Below are 11,316 nucleotides of genomic sequence, written 5' to 3'. Positions count from 1 at the left end.
GAAGGGCGGGCAGAATCCTGAGTAATTAGGGGAAGCTTTAGGGGAGGAAGGGAGTCAAACGCAGCCTACCCTCATTTCCCTTGCAAACTGGATGCCAAAGGTCCTGGGTGATGGCCCCGGGTGCAGGAGGCCACCAGGGGAAGGCCTTGCCCCCCTCAGAAAACGGTCTCTGAGCTTCCTGGAAGTGGGGAGTGGGGTGGAGAGTGGAGAAAGCCCCCCATCCCCCCCAGTCAAGTTAACCCCCAGCCCCTAGTGAAAAGCAAAATGGCCTAGTGGAAAGAACCCCAGGCCTGGGAGTCTGAAGAACCTGGGTTCTATTCCCGGCTCTGCCACTTGCCCATTATACAACATAGGGCAAGCCACTTCACTTCTCTGTACCTCAGTTCCCTCATCTGTAAAATGGGGATTAAGACTGTGAGCCCCGTATGGGACAGGGACTGTGTCCAACCTGATTTGCTTCTCTCCTCCCCAGCGCTTAGTACAGTGCCTGGCACATAGTGAGTGCTTATTAACAAATACCATTAAAAAAGTCTAGGTGTTGTGCAGCCCTGGACATTCCTGTCCTCATGGCTGAGCTGTTGAAGACTGAGCCCAGAGCTGAGGGACACTTGCCCAATTAGGGACGGGGACACACACACTGGCACAGTCACATACACACACACACACACACACACTGACACAAACATGCACACACTGGCTGGCAAACAAGAACACAGACACAGATATGGGTCCACTGACACTGATTTACATCGAAACTGGAACACTGATATTCACATTTTAACACATTCTCATACTATTTCACACATTCATTGGTACATCGACATACGCTTGTGCATTCAGACACATGCTCTAACATGTAAGTGCAGTGAGTCACCTGGTGCTACACACTGATACACATTAATACAAGCACACCATTTCATGCACTCCAACACTCTCACATCAACACCCAGTAAAAGATCAACATGGGCTCATTCTTATACCTCTAAACCACACCCCTGTATCTACACCCCTGTCTTCCAGCTGCTGACCCAATTCTGAGCCCCAGCCCTGCAATTCAATTCGGTTTCAGTTCTCCTCCGGCCTCCTAATCTTGCTCCCGTCCCACTACGACCCAGCCCGCACATTTCGCTCTTTTGATGCCAACCTCCTCACCCTGCCTCCATCTCATCGCTCTCGCCATCGACCCCTCCCTCACGTCCACCCTCTGACCTGGAATGCCCTCTCCCTCCGTAGCCGACAGACCACCGCTGTCCCCCTCTTCGAAGCCCTCCGAAAATCACGCCTCCTCTTAGAGGCCTTCCTTGCCTAACTTCTCATGTCTCCACCCTGTTTGCCCTCCTTTCTGCTGTTGCCTATGCACTTGGGTCTTTGGTACTCACCAAACTCTTAGCCCCACAGCACTGAAGTACCCATCCTTATACTCTACCACTTCTCCTACCTGTAATTTATTTTAATGTCTGTCTCGTCCACTAGTTGTAAACTCCTTGAGGGCAGGGAATGTGTCTTCCAACACTCTCTAGACCGTAAGCCCGTTGTGGCCGGGGAATGTGTCTGTTACACTGTACTCTCCCAAACGCTTAGTACCATGCTCTGCACACAGTAAGCGCTCGATAAATACGATCGATTATCCGCTTTTATATGACCTTTGTTAAGTGCTTACTATGTTCTATTCATTTATTCATTCGATCGTATTTATTGAGCGCTTACTGTGTGCAGAGCACTGTACTAAGCGCTTGGGAAGTTGCAACTGAGCCTTGGGGTAGGACCAAGCTAATGAGGTTGGACACTGCGAGCTCACCTACTCCAGGAGGCCTTCCCAGACTGAGCCCCTTCCTTCCTCTCCCCCTCGTCCCCCTCTCCATTCCCCCATCTTACCTCCTTCCCTTCCCCACAGCACCTGTATATATGTATATATGTTTGTACAGATTTATTACTCTATTTATTTATTTGTTTTACTTGTACATATCTATTCTATTTATTTTATTTTGTTAGTATGTTTGGTTTTGTTCTCTGTCTCCCCCTTTTAGACTGTGAGCCCACTGTTGGGTAGGGACTGTCTCTATATGTTGCCAATTTGTACTTCCCAAGCACTTAGTACAGTGCTCTGCATACAGTAAGCGCTCAATAAATACGATTGATTGATTGATTGACACAGTCCACGTCCCACCTGGGGCTCACAGTCTTCATTCCCAGTTTCCAGGTGAGGTGACTGGGGTCCAGAAAAACGAAATCAGTCACGGGTAAGTATGTAAGTGCTCTGGGGCCGAGGTAGGAGTGAATAAAGGGTGCAAGATCCAAGTGCCAGGGTGTGGCAGGGGGGCGAGGGAGAAGAGGAAATGAGCGCTTCAACCGGGAAGGCCTCTTATCGGGAACGGGCCTTCAATAAGGCTTTGAGGGTGGGGACAGTGATCGTCTGTCAGGTATGAAGAGGAAGAGCATTCCAGGACCGATGCAGGACATGGGAGAAAGGTCAGTGGCAAGCTAGAAGAGATCGAGACCTAGTGAGTAGGTTGATAGAGTAGTAAAGTAGGTGGGCTGGGTCGTAATAGCAAATCAGGGAGGCAAAGTAAGAGGCGGCAAAGTGACTGAGTGCTTTAAAGGGGAAGCCCTTAGAGTTTGTCTAGCAGCATTGGCCTAGTGGAAAGAACACGGGCCTCGAGTCCAAAGGACCTGGGTTCTAATCCCGGCTCCACCGCACCACTTGTCTGCTGCGTGACCTTAGACAAGTCACTTCACTTCTCTGGGCCTTGGTTCCCTCAACTGTAAAATGGGGATTGACACCCTGAGCCCCATGTGGGACAGGGACTGTGACCAACTTGATTACCTTGTATCAACCCCAGTGCTCAGTACAGTACCTGGCACAGAGTAAGCGCTCCATCTATACGATTGACCGACTGACTATCCGTTGGCCCGCCGGACTCCTGGCGGAGCAGGGACCGATTTCCTGGACCCAGCTTTCAAGTGTACCCCGATTTCAGGGTAAAACTTCCACCCCCGGATGCCAACTCCCTGTGAGAAGCGGCCCCTTGACACCGCCGTGCAGTCCCGCCATTCGGCTGTGAGGGATTCAGGCCGCGGCAACGCTCCTGTGGTCTCTCCCCCGACCGGACCCCCAGAGTGAGATCAGGGGGACCCCGCGGACCTGCCTCCCTCCCTCCCTCCCTCCGTCCCCCATGGCAGGGTGTGCCACCCAGCCCGTGCCCCAGGTCCTGACCAACTTGGTGACACGGGGTCACGGGGGGCTCGGGCGGTGGCAGTGAGCGGAGCTTCCCCCCGTTTTAGGACGTTGGGAAGGCTCGCAGTCTAAGGAAGAAGGAGTAGGATTTAATCCTCATTTTACAGATGGGGTAACTGAGGCAACTTAAGTGACTTGCCTAAGGTCACAAAATGGACACATGGCAGAGCCAGGATTAGAACCCGGGTTCGCTGACTCCCAGAGCCGTGCTCTTTCCTCTAGGCCACACTGCTTCTCTGTAGATCCAAGCTTATCAGTTTGGACCCAGTTCGTGTTTCACATGGAGATTATAGTGTTGATCCTCATTTTACAGATGGGGTAACTGAGGCCTAAAGAAGTTAAGTGACTTGTCCAAGGTCACACAGCAGACAAGTGGCAGAGTCAGGATTAGAACCCAGGTCTTTCTGCTTCCCAGAAGGAGTTGCTTCATCTTTCCTTTGGTATCAGTCACCGATCCACTCCCAGCATTTATTCTTAGACTGTGGACCCCATGGAGGGCTAGGGACCTGGTCTAATTCTCTCCTTTGACCATTTTCTCAGTGCTTAGCGCACACAGTATGTACTTAATAATCAATCATAAGCTGGATGCTTAATGCATCTACTTGTGCAGGGTGTAATGGTCTTTGTTAAGCCCTTACTATGTGCAAAGCCCTGTTCTAAGCGCTGGGGTTGGGGGGATACAAGGTGATTAGGTTGTCCCGCGTGGGGCTCACAGTCTTAATTACCTTTTTTCAGATGAGGTAACTGAGGCTCAGAGAAATTAAGTGACTTGCCCAAGATCACAAAGCAGATGTGTGGTGGAGCCCGGATCAGAACCCATGACCTCTGACTCCCAAGCCCGGGCTATTTCCAAAAGGGTCCGCTCACCCTGTTGTGTTGTCCTCTCTCCCAAGCGCTTAGAACAGTGCTCTGCACAGATTAAGCGCTCAATAAATACCATCGATTGACTGACAGATGGGTCACCGGACCAAAAAGATGCCTGTCTGGGGCCTGGCTCCCCGGGGGCATTGGGGCCGGTCCGCTGCCCTCTAGAGAAGCAGCGTGGCTCAGTGGAAAGAGCCCGGGCTTTGGAGTCAGAGGTCATGGGTTCGAATTCCGGCTCCACCACAAGTCTGCTGTGTGACCTTGGGCAAGTCACTTAACTTCTCTGAGCCTCAGTTACCTCATCTGTAAAAATGGGGATTAAGACTGTGAGCCCCACGTGGGACAACTTGATCACACTGTATCACCCCCCAGCGCTTAGAACAGTGCTTTGCACATAGTAAGTGCTTAACAAATGCCATCATCATTATTATTGTGGTGAAAAAATCCAATAGCAGAGAGGAGACAAAGCCCTCCCGGGTCCCCCAAATGACCCCGGCCTCCTAGGCGATCAGGACACTCACTAGCTTAGAACAGTGCTTTGCACATAGTAAGCGCTTAACAAATACCATCATTATTATTATTATTATTAGGTGACGATGACCATCAGCCATCGGCCTGTAAGAAAAGAAACACCGCTTTCATGGCGATTGCACTTGCCCGATCCGGAGTCGGTATCGTGCAGTGGGAGGCCCAGGTGGCGGAGCCACAGACAGAGCACAGAGATGGGTGGGCGTGGACGTACCTTATTCTGGAGAGGCCCTGCTCGCTTCAGAATGTAGGATTTTCCACCTCACACTTCAATCAATCAATCAATCAATCGTATTTATTGAGTGCTTACTGTGTGCAGAGCACTGTACTAAGCACTTGGGAAGTACAAGTTGGCAACATATAGAGACAGTCCCTACCCAACAGTGGGCTCACAGTCTAGAAGGGGGAGACAGAGAACAAAACCAAACATACTAACAAAATAAAATAAATAGAATAGATAGGTACAAGCAAAATAGAGTAATAAATATGTACAAACATATATACATATATACAGGTGCTGTGGGGAAGGGAAGGAGGTAAGATGAGGGGGATGGAGAGGGCGACAAGGGGGAGAGGAAGGAAGGGGCTCAGTCTGGGAAGGCCTCCTGGAGGAGGTGAGCTCTCAGTAGGGCCTTGAAGGGAGGAAGAGAGCTAGCTTGGCGGATGGGCGGAGGGAGGGCATTCCAGGCCCGGGGGAGGACGTGGGCCGGGGGCCGCTTGTCTGCTCCTCCACTTGTCTGCTTGGGCAAGTCACTACATTTCTCTGCGCCTCGCTATCTCGTCTTTACAACAGGGATTAAACCTGCGAACTCCGTGGGAAACATGGATTGGGTCCAACCTGATTAACTTGTATCTTCAGAAAAGCAGCGTGGCCTAGAGGAAAGAGCGCGGGCCTGGGAGTCGGGGACCCTGGGTTCTAATCCTGCCTCAGCCATGTTTCCACTCTGTGACCTTGGACAAGTCACTTCTCTGTGCCTCAGTTATCCCATCTGTAAAATGAGGATTAAATCCTATTCCTTCTTAGACCGCGAGCCTCACGTGAGATCGGAAAATCATGGGTATTGAAAATCATGTCAGAGGTCATGGGTTCAAATCCCGGCTCCGCCAATTGTCAGTTGTGTGACTTTGGGCAAGTCACTTAACTTGTGACTTGTGCTTCTTAGAAGCAGCGTGGCTCAGTGGAAAGAGCACAGACTTTGGAGTCACAGGTCATGAGTTCAAATCCCGGCTCCGCCAATTGCCAGCTGTGTGACTTTGGACAAGTCACTTCACTTCTCTGGGCCTCAGTTACCTCATCTGTAAAATGGGGATTAAGAGTGTGAGCCCCCCGTGGAACGACCTGATCACCTTGTAACCTCCCCAGCGCTTAGAACGGTGCTCTGCACATAGTAAGTGCTTAATAAATGCTATCATTATTATTATTATTATTCTCTGTGCCTCAGGGACCTCATCTGTAAAATGGGGGTTAAGGCTGTGAGGTCCCCAGAGGACAACCTGATCACCTTGTAACCTCCCCAGCGCTTAGAACAGCGCTTTGCACATATTAAGCACTTAATAAATGCCATTATTATTATTATTATTATGGGTAGTCACAGGTAGGTCTGCCCAGATTTCTCCTGGGATTTAGGCAAACTCACGGTAGGTCTGCCGACACTGGGGCACTATAATGGGCGACTTGAAGGCTAGGCTTGGCAGGAGGCAATCGGGCCCTTGAACCTGGCAAACCTAAGAGCACTGGCCTACTTTTGCCAAGCAATCACTCCAAACACCATCTCACCGTCACAAACACCAAGAAGCAGCGTGTTCTAGTGGACAGAGCATGGGCCCGGGAATCAGAAGGACCTGGGTTCTGTTTCTGGCTCTGCTGTGGCCCCGGAGAAGTCACTTCTCTTCTCTGGACTTCAGCTCTCTCCTCTGTAAAATGGGGTTGAAGAGTGGGAACCCCAGGTGGGACACGCACTGTGTCCAACCTGATTAGCTTGAATCTGCTCCATTTCTCAGCACAGTACCTAGTAAGCAGTTAATACCATAAAAAAAAACCACCCTAAAAAAGAACACCATCTTCCGTCTGCCAGACGAAAGCAAATCTTCCTGAATGTACCCACAGTCCCAATAGCGGTATTTCATCACCTATGTCCTAGTGAGGCAGAGGGACCCAAGGATGGGAGATGTAGACTGTAAGCTGCTTTGCACCTAGTAAGTGCTTAATAAATGCTTTCATTAAGCTCTCCACTGTAATAACTCGTTATGGGCAGGGGACGTATCTGCTAATTCTGCAGTGCTGTACTCTGTCAAGCGCTTAGTACAGTGCTCTGCACATAGGAAGCGTTCAATAAATACCACTGACTGACTGGGAGGATCCCAGCACCCCCGTGTGGAACAGAGGGCTGGACGGGGTGTTGTCCCGCTACCCCCCACCCGACCTCAGGTGCCGACACAGGTGTTACGTCGGCAGAATCCAAACCACCAAGAGGGCAAAATAAGGCCCAGGAGAATGAAAGGTTCCGCACGGAGCGCTCCGGAGCCATTTTACCTCACCCCGTGGGCCCAGGAAACCCCAACCACCATCTTCAACATGAACGGCGATACCGATACTGCAAAGCACACGCCATTAGACCTGAGCCATCGAGAAATCAGGCCCGGAATGGTCAAGCCCCCCAGATTGGTCCGGTGCAAATGAGTCAGAGATTCAAAAGTCTGTTTGGGGCAAAACTACTACCTCTCCCAACACCGCCCTGCTGCGCCTTATGACTCAGAGAAAATGAGACCTGTAGACATCTGGGTTGCAAATCACCTGACAGACCGTGGGATCCCGGCATGGGAGACATCCAAGGCCATCCAGATGTCCAGCAAACTAGAAACTTGCACTTAGGGTGAAGGAGAGTACACGTTCCTGCCCTTGCCCTCACCGCCTCTCTGAAGCAGGAAGAGGCCTCAGCTCCCACCCCAGACAAGGGAGGAGTCCCGGGGAGAAGGCGACAACATTTGAATATTCTCTCCCGCTCCTCCACTTGTCTCCTGTGTGACCTTGGGCAAGTCACTTCTCTTCTCTGGGCCTCAGTTAACTCATCTGAAAAATGGGGATTAAGACTGTGAGCTCCATGTGGGACAGAGACTGTGTTCAACCTGAGAAACTTGTATCTGCCCCAGTGCTTAGAACAGTGCTTGACACATAGTAAGCGCTTAACAAATACCATAAGAAAAGCATCAAGAGCTAGGGAATATCAAAATCAGATTTGGAGCAGAAAAAAAGGAAATTATTGCTCGGGGCAATTTTGGAAGAGTAGCGGATTCAGGGAGAGGGAACACTCAGAAGAGGAGATGTCAGAAAGCTTCCGCAATCTGACGAGGGTAGGGCTAAGAAGGGGCCCGGAAGATGGCACATCACTGGAAATGAACGGTAAGCGAGGACTCAACATTAAGATGGAGATGAAGCCCCATTTTATGGGTGAAGAAACTGAGGCATGGAGAAGTGAAGTGACTTGCCCAATGTCTCACAGCAGGTAAGCAGCAGAGCCAGGATTAGAACTGCTAGGCCCCTGCTCATTCTACTAGGCCATACTGCTTTCCGTACAGAAACGGAAATGTAGGAATACCTTTTTAATCAGTATTTTTGAGAAGGGGGCTTGGACCGCCACCCAGAGTTAGAGGTTTTAATGTTTAAGGAAAGGGTATTCAGTGTTTATAAAACTAGGTTCTAGGCACTGATTGTGCGCAGAGCACTGTATTAAGTGCTTGGTGAGCACCGCAGAGGAAGAAGACATGATCCCTGCCCTCAAGGACCTTAATTACACTTGACTCATTCTGGGGATTAGCCGTTTATGGTTTAGCCGTTTAGTCATGATGAGGAGCTGTTTAGAGGCAGGCCAGAGGACTTGGAGTGACTTGCCCAAGGTCTCACAGAAGACCAGGGGCAGAGCCGGAATTAGAACCCGGGTCCTCTGGCCTTTAGGACAGCACTCTGCACGTAGTGGCTGCTCAATAAATACTGATGATGATGATGAAGAAGCTTCTAATCCTTCAAAAAAAATTTCCGGAAGATCTGAGCTAAGACTTTTTCCTGCCAACTGCTAACTGTCCTGTCATGCAAAAGGAATTGATTGAGCATTAACTAACCAGAGCAACCCCGAGGGTCGGCAGGAGCACAGTGCCCGAGGACGCTCGGCTGGGCCGAGAATGACACTTGGGTACGGGATTCTGCCAGAGTCCCGGTGGTCTGAGTCGAAGCCCGGCTGGCCGCCCTTCAATTGGAGTGGGTGGAGGTGGGAGCCCATTGTTGGGTAGGGACCGTCTCTATATGTTGCCAACTTGTACTTCCCAAGCGCTTAGTACAGTGCTCTGCACACAGTAAGCGCTCAATAAATACGATTGATGATGATGGGAGGGCCGAAGCATCTTGGCTCCCCTCTGGGGCGGCTGCAGCCCACAGCCTGTGCTGACGGCCGCTGGAAAATCTGGGGCAGGGTCTCTTAGGATGGAGGGAGACGTCCCTCCTCAGTGGCAGGCAATGACCTTGGCCTGAGTAGGAAATCTGACCGCCCGCCCTGAGGCTGGGCCTGCTTCCCGGCGGCCTGGCCGGCCCGGTTGGAGCATAGGGTGCCCTGTCTGACCCGTCCCCCGGTGCCCACGGGCTGAAGCCGGGGTGTGGGGTGGCCTGTTCCTGTTCCGTTTTATCTTCGCAGCCGGGCTGGAGACAAGAGACCCGGCTGCAAGGGGCGGTTAGGATACACTCTGCCCCTCACCCTTCTGGGAAACACGTCCGACTCACCAGACTTCAAATAATATCTCAAGTCTACAACTGCTGTGCACAGCAATTGAGGTGATTAACCTCAACGCCGCCTTACATGTCTACCGTCGGGGCAGGACGTCTTTTTTTTTCTCCTTATGGTATTGGTTATGTGCTTATTCTGCACAGGCAACCGTACCAACTGCTGGGGGAGATTCAAATTAAATCGGGTTGGACAGAGTCCATGTCCCTTGTGGGACTCACAGTCAATCCACATTTTACAGGTGAGGTCACTGAGGCACAGAGAAGTGAAGCGACTTGGTTAAAGTCACACGGCAGATGAGTGGCAGAGCTGGGATTAGAATTCCTCAATGCCAACTCTCTCCTCGACCCCCTCCAATCTGGCTTCCATCCTGTACATTCCACCGAAACTGCCCTCTCAAAGGTCACCAATGACCTCCTGCTTGCCAAATCCAATGGCTCCTACTTTATCCTAATCCTCCTCAACCTCTCAGCTGCCTTCGACACTGTGGACCACCCCCTTCTCCTCAACATGCTATCCAACCTCGGCTTCACAGACTCTGTCCTCTCCTGGTTCTCCTCTATCTCTCCGGCCGTTCATTCTCAGTCTCTTTTGCGAGCTCCTCCTCTCCCTCCCATGCCCTTACTGTAGGGGCTCCTCAAGGGTCAGTTCTTGGTCCCCTTCTGTTCTCTATCTACACTCACTCCCTTGGTGAACTCATTCGCTCCCACGGCTTCAACTGTCATCTCTACGCTGATGACACCCAGATCTACATCTCTGCCCCTGCTCTCTCTCCCTCCCTTCAGGCTAGTGTCTCCTCCTGCCTTCAAGACATCTCCATCTGGATGTCTGCCCGTCATCTAAAACTTAACATGTCCAAGACTGAACTCCATATCTTCCCTCCCAAACCCTGCCCTCTCCCTGACTTTCCCATCACTGTTGATGGCACTACCATCCTTCCCGTCTCACAAGCCCGCAACCTTGGTGCCATCCTCGACTCCGCTCTCTCGTTCACCCCTCACATCCAATCCGTCACCAAAACCTGCCGGTCTCACCTCCGCAACACTGCCAAGATCCGCCCTTTCCTCTCCATCCAAACCGCTACCCTGCTCGTTCAATCTCTCATCCTATCCCGACTGGATTACTGCATCAGCCTCCCCTCTCATCTCCCATCCTCCTGTCTCTCCCCACTTCAATCTATACTTCACGCCGCTGCCCGGATCATCTTTATGCAGAAACGCTCTGGGTATGTTACTCCCCTCCTCAAAAATCTCCAGTGGCTACCAATCAACCTATGCATCAGGCAAAAACTCCTCACTCTCGGCTTCAAGGCTCTCCATCACCTCGCCCTCTCCTACCTCACCTCCCTTCTCTCCTTCTCCAGCCCAGCCCGCACCCTCCACTCCTCTGCCGCTCACCTCCTCACCGTGCCTCGTTCTCACCTGTCCCGCCATCGACCCCTGGCCCACGTCCTCCCCCTGGCCTGGAATGCCCTCCCTCTGCCCATCCGCCAAACTAGCTCTCTTCCTCCCTTCAAAACCCTACTGAGAGCTCACTTCCTCCAGGAGGCCTTCCCAGGCTGAACCCCCTCCTTCCTCTCCCCCTCCTCCCCCTCCCCCCGCCTTACCTCCTTCCCCTACCCACAGCACCTATATATATGTATATATGTTTGTACATATTTATTACTCTTCATTTCTTTATTTTACTTGTACATATTCATTCTATTTAGTTTATTTTGTTAATATGTTTTGTTGTCTGTCTCCCCCTTCTAGACTGTGAACCCGCTGTTGGGTAGGGACTGTCTCTATATGTTGCCAACTTGTACTTCCCAAGCGCTTAGTACAGTGCTCTGCACACAGTAAGCGCTCAATAAATACGATTGAATGAATGAATGAATGAATGAATGAATGAACCCAGGTTCCCGGCAATGATAGATCGCTG

The sequence above is a fragment of the Tachyglossus aculeatus genome, chromosome 4 (assembly GCF_015852505.1).
Source record: "Tachyglossus aculeatus isolate mTacAcu1 chromosome 4, mTacAcu1.pri, whole genome shotgun sequence".
Taxonomy (NCBI): Eukaryota; Metazoa; Chordata; class Mammalia; order Monotremata; family Tachyglossidae; genus Tachyglossus; species Tachyglossus aculeatus.
This window is presented reverse-complemented; position numbering follows the sequence as displayed.